The sequence below is a fragment of the Mastigoproctus giganteus genome, chromosome 4, assembly GCF_048544385.1.
Source record: "Mastigoproctus giganteus isolate SK-2022 chromosome 4, ASM4854438v1, whole genome shotgun sequence".
In the NCBI taxonomy this organism is placed as follows: Eukaryota; Metazoa; Arthropoda; class Arachnida; order Uropygi; family Thelyphonidae; genus Mastigoproctus; species Mastigoproctus giganteus.
This window is the reverse complement of record NC_143578.1, coordinates 51,950,058-51,963,440: the sequence shown is the minus strand read 5'-3', so window position 1 is coordinate 51,963,440 and position 13,383 is coordinate 51,950,058.

The window sequence follows — 13,383 nt, the reverse complement described above, 5'->3', positions numbered from 1 at the left end:
GTGTGAACATCTGCAAAAAAGCGTTTTATTGGATTATTTATTCTGGATCAACTGAATAATTGGTGAGTATTTGATGTATCTATTTCAGGTTGAAGTTTGAGATTCATATTTGAACTTAAACTTGATTATATAGTAAACTTTCATTATTATTTAAGCAGCTGTGCTTTGCGTTTTAAATTTTATGAAGAAACTTTAAAATATTGAAGATTTTCACTGCTACATGCAAAATGTTCTTAAAAGTTTCGCATCATAAAATGTGTTTATTAACGCATTTTGTGATGTTCTTCATCAGTTTCTTTTAAATAAATGGGCGGTGATACGATTATTTATAATGTTTTCTCCTACCCAGATCGAATATAAATGACTTAATGTATTGCTTCATTAAAATTAATTCCGAAAATTCCTTCAGAAGTTAATGAATTATCTCCGCATTTGCCACTACTGATACTAATATTTCTGTTGTAAAATTCAAGGGTATTTCTATTCAACTAGGTGTGAAAGCACTGCTTTATCTTCATCGCTCCATCCCCGAATGGGTTTCGGGGTTCAAAGGCCCCGAAAGTCAAAAGGAGCGAGGCCAGGATTGAGTGTGGATAGGAAAGTTTCCATCCGTTAATAACCTTAACCACCGTCATGTACAGACGGCAGTGTGGCCTTGTGTTAGTTTATTGCACAGAAAACAGATTTCTTTCTTCAATATGATCATTGGTGATGAACCTGCATGGTTCATCTGTGAGCCGTGTATACATACCATACACGGCTCACAGATGGCGATGAATTTCTTTTTGTTTTATAGCTATCTAATGTCAAAAGGGACGTACATACGTGGCGTATGATTTCATACAGTATTAAACTATTAGGAAACGTACGGTTGTAATCCAACAGAGCTATTACCTTACTTTTCAAACAGCCCTTGTGCATACAGGATCTCGAGAAAATCTCGGATCAGCACGAGATGGAACGGTATCCATTGGAAAATGAAATGTTTGAAAATTATTACGAACAGAATAAGTAGCACCACTCTGCGAGATCTTGGGGGATAAAATGTAATAGTCATAACGTAGGGTATGTTCGGTAGCTTTGTTCTAAATTACAATTAAGTTCCCTTTGCTAATTTATCTGAATTATTTTGCCTTCATATGACTACGTTCTGTGTCTATTCAATTTTCTAATTTAATAAAATTTCTAGGGTAAATCTAGATGCCAAATTATCTTTTGCTTTTTATTGTTCTCAAGTCAGGATTTCCTTGTTAGGGTATTCTGGGCAATTTAAGATGGAATTCGAACTAGTTATCTGTAATAAGGTTATATTGAATTATATTCATCTTTACTTATTACCTGTTTTTCTTTATGCTGGTTTAATGTATTCTTCCTCTTTTAAAACAACTTTACAACCTACACTTTCGTGTGCTTTTTTTTTTAAATTTTTTTTTTATCCTTAAGTGGTTAAATTTAAATTAAGATGTCCTGTACAAGACAGATGCTGTTTCGTAATATCAGTTTTGTTCCTCTTGTGATTAAGCGGTAGTTAAAACAGTTTATTGGCTCTTAAAACATTAATGGAAATGCAAGATGGCTTATCATGCTGAAATTTTGCTCCTTGAGTTTTGACTCTTCAAACAAGATCTGTGCTGCTCTTTCAAAATAATCTCACTAGTATGAAGAATTTTAAAAGCACCTTTCTTAATACAGATGTGTGTCTGTATATTAAGTTTAATTTGGGTGCTGAGACATGATGATATGAAATTAGGCTTTGCACCCTCACTGAATTTGTTCATGTTGATTATTGAGCTAATTTTTCATTTTTTCTGTTGTAACAGTTGCTGCACCAGCAATTTATTTGTTTTTGTTGTTTTATTTGTAAGCTCATGGATATTGCCTGTCTTTTCTTCTTTTTTTACATATTTGCTGACAAAGAAGGATTATATATATATATATATCTGTGTGTGTGTGAATTTTTAATTCGAAAAAAGATTGAGTAAAATTCATTCATATCCTCGTGATTCACAATTTAAATTTTATTTCTCGTCGTAGACGCGTTATTTATCATTAGGAAAAGAATCGGATGTTATTTATGGTACGTTAATTGTAGAAGTCTTTGTTGTGCGAGGGTACGGTGGAAATTTAACAGAGTTTGTGACTGTTGTTGTTGTAGTAGGGTTTTAGGAACATCAGTAACTAAGGCCATGTTGCTCCGTGTATATTGTCTGTAAATTGCGTGTGTTCTGTGGTCGATTTCTGTTTGCTGGACGAAAAACCCCACTTTCCGGGAGTAAAACCATGCTACCATCGCCTGAGACCGACTAACTCAGCCACATTGTGAAAAAGGCCCACAGAAGTTCCTCACATCATCCACAGGACTCGAACTCAGGTCTTTTCCACCCGGTGTGGAGAAGTTAGCTATTCTACCAACTGTGCTAGACATGAGGCAGTTTGCGATAGGAAGATAATTTTCTTTGTCTGTTCTTCTGCTGAGGTACACATCAAATATTGAACGACAGTCATGGGAAAAAAAAAATTAAAAGAAATAAACACGTATTGCACTTGACTTACTATTATACACATATACGGTAATGTAACAATCGAAAGGTTTTTCTTTTGATATTCGTATATTATTTATACAGTGCATTAGCAGCTGCGTTAAACACACACACACACACACACACACACACACACACACACACACGTGCATTAGCATCTAACGCCATATTGCGATGTGCCTTATTACTTTTCTACAGGTGTGTTCACTGGCCGATTTGCATGTTGTGCGGGCTGAGAAATTCGGAATGACCCTACCTTTCGGAATGACCCTAATGAAAGGTAGAAACCCTACCTTTGCCTGAGATTCGCTAACGATAACCCCGATTTGAAGAGGATTTTAAAAATTCCTCCAGTTTTAGAAATTCGAACCAGGATCTCCTCAGAGGCCTGCGTTTTAATGTTGCACATGAAAAGGGGATGCTTTAAGTACTATACGGACACTGTACAGTGTCCGTATCGTATCTGTGCCGTGCCGAATATGCGAATGAAAGCAAACTATGATTTGGTAATGACGTAGCTTTTAAACTCTGATTATGAGTGCTTGCAGATGACTTTTTGAGATGAGTTTTTATAGCCAGTTGAGTTTTTATGTTCTGAACAGTGAACGTGTAACAAAAGTACCCTGGTTGCTGTCACTGGTCAGTATAAAGACTGTAGGACACCTGGAGTTATTTTCAAAGCGTTACAACTTTTGGTTGTCATTTATTTACCTATTTCTTCAGTATTCGTTAGAAAGATACCCAAGGAGTATAAGACCATGGAAAAGCTAGTCGGCTATGCATTGGCTGTAAAAGTAGACAGACAGTTTCACATGGTGAAGTCCTCTTTCGCGCAATTCTCCGAGATTTTTCTCCGCGTGAAATCTACAATTTTGTTGGATAACGCCACTTTGAAGTGCCACTTATCGATCGTAATGACATTCATTTTTGATGAAATTGCAGTCTCTTCACACTTGCGGAGCAACCACCTACAGAAATTGCGTCATATTCCAAAGTCACTAGGTTTGAGTAATTGCACAATCCGCATCTTCTAAGGTCACAATGCAATTTTGGTGGAGTATGCGCTATAGACTTTGCGCTGACAGACAATTGAACACTCACTTTGTTGGTATTTTCCCAATTGCTTCAGCAACAGTAGCAACTGCTTCTGGCCTTCTCTCTCTCGGTTGACTGTAATATTTGTGGACTGGCCGAAGAAACAAAACACAGGATGGTATCCCGATAGGGAGAGAGAAATCTCTTTCCTGGCCGGAAATATTCGTCGACATGAGCACTGTGTTGTATGGATCCTATTTGAAAGCGATATGTTCACAGTGAGGCCATAAGTCTAACTTGCAAAACCAAAAAGAAGAAAAAAAAAAAACAATACTGCCTCGATCCACATAAACGTCTCTTAATATAAATGCCCCAATATGTATTACGATATTTGTATTCATTTTTCTAAGATTTTATGTAAAATCTTTCTGGATTCTGTTTATAAGATTTCTAACTTTTTTTTTTTTTTTTTTTTTTTTTCAGATAAGACTTCAAGGCATTGGAGATTACATTAAAGCTATATGATGACTTGGAAATCTGCAAGCAGACTCCTTCTGCTCTTCTTTGTTCTTCTGTTTTGTTTAAGTAAGATATTTTCTGATCTCTCTCTCTCTCTCTCTCTCTCTCTCTCTCTCTCTCTCTCTCTCTCTCTCTCTCTCTCTCTCTCTCTCTCTCTCTCTCAAAAGTATTGGGAAGATAACGAATATGCATAATTTGTGAAAACTTTTGATTACACAAATATTGTAGTGAACAGTGCTGTCATACAGATGAATAATGGTGTCATGATCACCTGTACTGGTCTGTTGGCCTCTGGAAGTGCAAAATAGGGTTCCTAGGAGCCCCATATGTGTGTGTGTGTGTGTATATATATATATATATATATATATATATATATAATACAAAGTAAGCAGCAGTCCATAATAGCGATTCCAGGAGTTTAACAAAAACAAAACATTAAATTAAATAAGTAAATAAATAATAAATGCAGTCATTTGACTGTTACTCCGGGTGTGAAGAGTTGATTATTTGAACCTGCTTATCGTGGCATGGCTTATCGATATCTTTTGTTGGTAATAACTTGCAGAAGTGATTGTATGACATCACAATATAATGCCATTCTCCTAATATGGATGTAATTTTATGGTACAGGGCTTTCGTTTATCAACAGAATAATTCTGTCACTCAGCTTAGTGTATGACGGTTTCATTTGGGAAGAATGATGGGCCTCTGATCTACTGGTGTAGTGAGAGCACAATATGGCAGAAATGGAAAAGAGTGTGAGAGATCATCCATGGAGGCTGAATAACACCTTTTTTGATGATGAAGAATGGCAAAACATTTACATTAACTTGTTCTTTGTTCACGAAGATTACTTGCTGTATTTCAAGAAAAATAAATTCTTGAAAACCTGGATCCTTAAACTGTTATCTTTCTCTTAGTGTTACACAGTACCATGTTGTTAAAAAAAAAAAAAAAAAAAAACTTGTTTTAATTGAAAAGATAAGGCATAGGCCCCTTTGGCTTTAGTGACATCATCAGACCATCTTGGCCAATTGACCAGTTCCTTATACCAGGCAACAGTTACTTTATTTGTGTTTATCCCTCATTCAGTGCAGTCGCCAGTTCAGCTGTATAAAAGGGAAAGATTGACCACGCCTTGATTCGGCATTCCAGTTCATTCCAAAGATGGATTCATTTTTAGACCCTGGGCCAGCCAGAAGAGTTACTCAATTAAGTTTTTTTTCAGACAATGTTTTTAAACTGCTCATTATGTGGGACGGAGCATTATCGTACTAGAACATAAGAGGCCCATTCCCATTGATTACCAGTGGGAGCACCACGAAATTGTCAAAGATATCAGTGTATGACTTGGCTCTGATATAACTTGACATTACAACCAATAATCCGAATCCATATCATGTGAAGCAACCACCACAGCATGGCGCCACTTCCTCCTCCGAAATTCATTGTTGGCGCATTGTACCGGTGTAGATAAAGTTCTCCTGACTCGACCGTCTGATCTGAGGCCTGTAACGCGACTCGTCACTCAGGACCTGCTTCCAGTGTTCCATGGTCCAAGAAAGGTGGACGAGGCACCGCTACAAACGACATCTGATGTTCGTTGGTGTAATAAGGATCCTGTGAGAAGCACCTCCTCAATGAAAATTATACCGTGAAGCTACCTAAGGAAGGACTTCAATAAGAAGCTGCACGTATGCACTTACTTACGCACACACAGATACTCCTGTGGACATCCGGAGCTCCAACGTAACGTAATTTTTTTCCAGCACGTCTCTGGGTTCGCTTTCATCACTTTATTTAGTGTTTTCGGCCTACCCTTTTTCTTGCATCTTCCATTAAGAATAGACATTTTCACTAAAATGTCTATTCTTGACTTTGCAAGGTTCAATGTTACTATCGGTCGCAATGGTAAATTTCTGTTATAGCATCTGACTTTCTACAGTCGGAAACCTTTCTTATCTTCGAGGGGCATTTGAAAAGTAGAAGGCCTGAGTATGATGGGTTTATTTGAGGAGTCAGGTAACATGTTAATTTTCAACATGGTCCACTTTTGCCACCGATGCACTGGCTGAAAGTGATGGACCCACGTCTTATCCGTTTTCACAAACCTTTCAAGAAAATTTGCTGGATCTGTATTGATTCCAGCTGCGAAGAAAGTTTTCTTTTGGGCCTTCAAGTATGCATCCATGGTCAGCAATTCGTTACTGTCGGTGAGAAAATGGATGCTAGGTTATTTTATTTATTTTTTTAAATTAGAAAATAAGTGAAAATCTGATGGTGCTAGATGTGGTGAATAAGTGGGATGGTCCAAGGTTTCAAAGCCGCACTCATGCAAAGCAGCGATAGCAATGACAGACTAGTGAGCAGATGCATTGTCCTGATGGAACAAGACTCCTTTTCTGAATTTTTCTCGGCAATTGCCTTTGATGTTTTCACGCAGACATCTCACAAGGTCTGCATAATGTACTCTTGTGACTGTCTGGCCTTTCTGAAAGTAATAGACTAGCAACATTCTATTAGCATCCCTGAAAGCCGATGTCATCGACTTGGCTTTCTTTGGAGGGGAAGAAGAACTGTGTTTATACTGTGTTTGGACTGCTCCTTTGTCTCTGGCTGAAAATGATGGAACCACGTCTCATCCATGGTCACAAACCTTGCAAGAAAATTTGCTAGATCTGCTTGAGAACGATGTAAATTTTCACTTGACTTGACACCTCTCGTGCGTTTTTGATCTTTTGTCGACAACTTCGGGACCCATCGTGCTACCGCCTTTTCTCATAGCGAGAAACTGTGCTATTATGTGATACACACGTTCAGATGAGATGCCCAAGACGCTGGCATTGTATCGAACTATCACTCGTCGATCACTGATCACCAGATCGTGCACACTGTCAAAAACTTCTAGAATGATGGGTGTTGCATGTCTTCCACAGCGTTGGTCATCTTCTAGGCTCTCTCTCTATCCTTGAAGTTCTGCTGCCTACTTCTTAACCATAAATACGAAGGGGCATCCTCCCCCATTGTTCTAACCATATCCTCATGAATTGCGTGTTTGGCGTTAGTCTATTTTTCCCCAAATATTAAATGACTGCACGCTGACTGATTTTATTCATCTTCCCTCATTCACACTAACTTTTTAGACTTCAGTATAATAAAAAAAAGGCTGTGTTTCAAAAAGAAAAGTCAACAAAGTAGTTTGTTTAAATTTTCCGATAGAGAGGAAAGCACGCTGTTTCTACTACGGCGACTTTAGCACCCTATGATGTCTCCTGTTGCTTATAATTAGTACTTAGTAGCATTTAATAATAATAATAATAATAAAAAAGTTTGTTTTATATGTTTGCTTGAAGCGGATCAGTTTTCTTCCATTCATAGCACCTGAGGAATTGTCATCTTTGACAACTCTCTGCTCCATATAGAAATAGCTTCTCTTAATAAGAAGATATTTCTCTGCAAATAATACCCGGAACTGTAAGATCGTGAAAATGTCGCTGATGAAACAGCTTTGCTGGATGTTTTATGTGACCATGTCCACATAACTCGTTGAGCAAAACAAGCGAACAAGCGGTCGTATTGTATGAGAATGGCGCTCCTTTCGTTGTTCGATTGATATACGGGTGTTTATTAGAGCACCACGAAATAAGCCATACGTATTGTGTGTGTGTGTAGCCATTATGCGGAAGATAAGCAGTGGGGTATTTTTAACCACTGGCCGCAGGATAATCAGCTGCGCAGAACTTAATTGCAATTGCCCACTACTTCTGGTGAGGACTGTGCCAAGTCATGAGTATATTTCTGCTAGAGGGATAAAAATTAAATAATTTTTAAGTTATAGGTGGCGCAAAACGAACTATTTTCCCCTGGTGCTTAATTATCTAGTCACGGCCCTGCTTCTTGACGCGGCATAAGATAATTTCTTTCATCATTTCGTTTAACGTTGCAGTAGCACAGTTGCTACGATCTCTGCTTACCCAGGTTGGAAAGTGCTTTCGTTCGATTCGGTCGGTCTCGTCTAATTGTGGGTTGAATGATTTTAATACATCTTTTGAGCAATGAAGATATGAGGATCAAGCATTATGGAGTTGAAGGCTACTTCACTTGATGAGGATAGGAATCGTTGGTCATCCTGCCGAAACCTTTTATGCCATCGTATAATTGATTTCTTGTATCACTTCTCGGTATCTTCACTCTACCACTTCTTCAACACTGGTCCATATTCCAACACGATAATCATTCGTCCCTTATTAAAGTCGTGCTTGTACGCACCTATTCTGATGGAAGCAAGATACCATAAATGGCCTGGACGTTCTGGAGTCCAGATATAATTGTCGTAGATAATCTTTAGTAAGAACTGGGACGCCGGATCAGAGCAAGGCAATTATACAGTATACTTCGGCCACTGCGATTGCGACAATATTGAATAAGGAATGGCGCTGAATTCCAGTTGGCTGCTATCATGAACTGATTAAAAGTCTTCCATAGAGGATCCTTACTGTCATTCTGGTCAACGATTAAGAGTTCGACTACTGAGCGGTATGCCGGCTCAGTAATTGAACTCTTAATGAACTCTACAGTGAATAATGAATTATAAAGTTCATTAGAAGTTTCATCAAAATTTTTGTACTAACCATAATTTTAGGAAATTCCTATCAAACTGCAAGATTCTGTCAAGCATTTTGTCTGGGAGGGTTCTTCGACCGAGCTCTAGGTGATCTCGAATAGTTAATAAGGCTGACTTGACTGAGTCGTCGTGCCCGGGGGATTCTCCACTAGCAGATGTCCCAGAATGTAAGGCTTCAGCACCCAGCAGTCCATTTGATGGTGGTTCTCAGACGAATGAGGTCAAGACACTTTTAAGGGCCACTATTAAGCCGACTGTGTATAACGAAGCGAAGTCGGAGCAGCTGAGACCCAGATTTCTGCATCGTAGACTATTGCAGGCTGCACAATGGAGAATATGTAGGTTGTGAAGATCTGGGGACTGGAGTTATGTAAAAGATTACATAACTTTACTTTCTACCAAGAATGAAGCCTTATGAGTTTCGTGTGCAAGATGGCAACATGTTAGTGACATTTTTATTGTCAGAAATTATATCAAGTTCCTTTTGCTGGGTCACATCACATACTGAAGGTCACATCATCAGGTTGAGGAGCGTCAGCTGGATAGTACCTGAATTATTTTTCATTCTTTCTTATTACTTGGTATCTTTTACTGTTCAAAACATTTACTTTTCATTTTTTTTTTTTTTTTTCACATTCAGCAGTATCCCCTGGCATTCGCTGAACTTTTTTTTTTTAAATTTCTCTTGATGTATGCTCCAGTTTTTTCGTACGTTGTTATTTTATGGCCCTCCTTACTCTCAGATAGCATTCCCAGGCGATTTCAAATGGTAGTGGCAAAATAATTGTTTTGTTAGAACATTGCTTTTCCACAATATTTAAATTAGATGAAAGTCTTCCTAATAATTTAATTTGAAGTTTATCATCTTATGACAACGACAACATTGTAGCAACATACAGTATATAACATCAGATAACTTTACCATCCACTGGCTGCTTGAGAAGCGCTCCAAAGTGTCACAGTGCGCATGCGTGAGTTGTCTGCCATATGGATACAATGAAACCCAGTTTAAAGTGGGTCGTCGCTTCGTTCTGTGACTTACGAATACCACTGTATAATATTTACTCATTTGGCTATAAATGCAAAACGGTACTTTTACTTTTTTTAGTGTTTCCGTTACAATGTTTTATGCAATTTTTTTAAATTTTTTTTCGTTTTCTTTAAAGTGCTTTTCTCCCTACCTTGGAACATAGGAATGAATTTCCCTAAATGTTTTTGCTTATTTTGCACATTTTTATATTCCTTCATCGTATTTCCACATATTCCAGTATCCGTTCCGGATAATGTCCTTTCACCGAGTTTCTATTATTTTCCTCTGAAAAAATAATATGCCTTTTATTGATTTTCCGATATCTAGATCATAATTTCTATTTTAATGATTATAGCTGCTTTCCAATGAAAGCCTGTACAAAGATATGAAACAAGCCCTTCACAATTTCGAAATCCATACTGTACGCAAACTTGAACACAGCTCCGTGGATTCAGATGATCACAATACGTAACAACTGCACTCTGGCACAACTTCTGACTGGGAGTTTAGATGCCCCTCAAATTGAAAATCTGGTAGTTAGGCCCCGCCCTGGAGCCCGCCTCCACAACCCTCATAGTCTCCGAAGCGCTCTCCACCACACGGACGGATTAAAGCGGATGTTTCCTGCCAATACTCTGCCAATACTTTAGAGACCTCAAAATAGACCCGGACAGGTACTGCCACGAGAAAACTTACAGGAAGCTCATTGCAGCGGATCTGTATACGAAACTACAGATATGATGAAGAACGTAATTGAAGAGAGACTTCAAGTGCCCTCGAACTCATAAAAATCTTAAATGAACGATATATTATATTCCAAAAGATTCTTATAGGACTGAGGGTATTCCTTTTGTTCAGAGAATAAAAATGAGGACCAATTCATAGTGTAAATGGCGATGTCAGTTTTCTATGTATGTACATTGTTTTGTAATTTTGTAATTTTTCTATGTACATATATTGTTTTGTAATTTTTCTGTGAATGCGTGATTTCTGTATGTAAGTAATTCTTCCTCTATGTTTATATATCTTATGTATTTGCTGATATTTAATCCTATGTTACACTCTAATAAGTTTAGTTGGATGTATGTATGCGCCACCCTCCTAGAAAATTTCTGTACAGGGGTGTTTCTTGAATAAACTGATGATAATAACAATAATAATAAAGTTATAACTCATTTTTCTCTTCGAAATCATTTTAAATTAAATGTGAAAAAAAAATTTGAATAGCTCAAAATATCAGCTTATCTGTACACGTTTCTGAGACCGTTGCACTCGAGGGCAGCACAATTGGTATAATCACCGTCTTCCCATACACCTGATGGAAAAGACCTGAGTTCGAATCCCATCAATGACGCGAAGAATTTTTATGGGTATTTTTCAAAACGGGGCTGAGTTGGTGGTCTCAAGCGAGCGTAGCATGGTTTTTCTTCCGGAAACTCGGGCTTTTCGTACGGCAAACAGAAAATCGATCACAGAACGCGCGCAATTCATAGAATATTATGTACGACACAAAACGGCTTAAAACGCCTATAATAGGGCTTCTCAAAGTAGGCGCCTCCGTAGCCAGGTGGGGAGGAGCAGCAGTGCGTAGCACACGCTTCTTGATTAGACCGGGGTTCGAGCCCGTCACCACCAAATACAGAGGATGCGGAAAGGTCAGGGAATGACCACCGCATATCCCGGAGCAATATGGATTTAGTTGCTAATGCTCCTAAAAAAAAAAAAAAAACCAAAATAGCTTCTCAAAGTGTGAGGCGCGTGGGGGCACACTTGGTTGTCTTGGAGTGGTTGTTGTTGGACTTGAGCAGCATCGGCGACTAAGGCTATACCGCTCCGTGTATTTTGTCTGTAAATTTCGTGTTCTGGGGTCGTTTTCTGTTTGCTAAATGAAAAACAAGTTTCCGGGAGAAAAAAACCATGCTATCTCTCCTGAGACCGACTAACTCAGACACGTTGTGAAAAAGGCCCATAAAAATTCCTCCCTTCATCGATGGGACTCGAACTCAAGTCTTTTGCACCCGGTGTGAGGAGGACGGCGATTCAACCAAACTGTACTACCACGAGGGCGTTTGTTTGAGGAGTGCGTGTTGTTTTTATGAAGCAGTTGTTTAACGAAATATGCACTAACCCAGGTATGAAACGTATTTCATTTAAATCTTTGCGATTAAATGTATTTATAAAAGAATGTATGTCAAATCTGTTTATTTGCACTTGTTATGAAAGATGTACGGCGCGTGAAACGTAGGAAATATTTTAAGGGAGCGCAAAGCATAAAAGTTTAGGAATCTCTGCCCTACAACACCCAACGAACTACTGAGACTGTTACATATTAATTTTTGTAATTCTTATAAAAAAATATTTACGAAAAATTCAGTAAATATCATATCATTAAATATTTTTTATATGCAGGTTTCGTGTCATGTGATGAAGAACCTGCCGCAGCAGACGCTGCTGCAACAACTGCAGCTCCAGCAGCTCCAGCAGGCGGTGGCGGCGGTGCAGCAAAAGCATCAGCTGAGAGTCATATAATAAGTAACAATAATCTTACTTTTTGCAGATTAATGGCAGTTTGGTTTGGTTTTATGTTAATTCAAATTTTGAGTAAGGATATGTATATGTAAAACCAATCCTATTATTCCTCCATTCGGATTGAATCGTTTTGTTATTTGCTGTAAATTTTTGTAAAACAGTAAGGACTGAACTTGTATCAGTTTCAAATACTTTCTTCTTCTTCTTTTTTTTTTTTTTTTTATTAATTTAGGACCTTATTGTGCTAATAGCTTTCTGATATTGGTATATCCAAATTAAAATTTTCAAACTAAAATACTTGTTTTTTATTGTTTCATATTTTTGGTTTCATTAAAATTCTGACTTTTTCTATACGGCACTCGTGGTTAACACAGTCTGTATAGTTATCGCCCTCACCACACCTAGTGGAAAAGACCTGAGTGCGAATCCCGTCACAGATGCGAGAAATTTTTATGGGCCTTTTTCAGATCGTGGCCGAGTTAGTCGGTCTCAAGCGAGGACAGTGGTTTTTCTCCCGGGAACTCAGTTTTTCGTCCAGCAAACGGCAAATCCACCATAAAACGCACGTAATTTACAGACATATTCGGAGCAATATCTCCTAAGATGTGATGCACCTAAAACCCTACAATAGCAACAACTTTTATATATGCTGAAATGATATTGAAATGGGCCCTCCTATTCCATTCGGAGCAATTGGATTTCATTACGGGAATAAAAGCTTAGCCAGGTTGACAAATAGTCTACTTTGCAACATCGTATTCCACATATGCTGCAACAGAGCAAACGGCCAACTCGACAATCCTCCTCCATCTCACCTGATTTTGCATTATTCTTGCAGAAGGATGGCGTGTATGGCGGCCACTACAGAAGGAAATGCAGTACATTGTACAGGAGATTCAGTACATCACCATAAGGAAAGAACTGGTGTATACACCTGTTCTTTCCTTATGGTAATGGTTGCTTATCATGCACCATACCACCAGCCAGTCGTGTGCAGAAATGGTTTGCTGAACACTCTGAACACTTCCGGCGCACTGCCTACCAATTTCCACGATTTGAATTCCTTCGAACATTTGTGGGCTGAGGTCGAATGGACTGTCAAATGA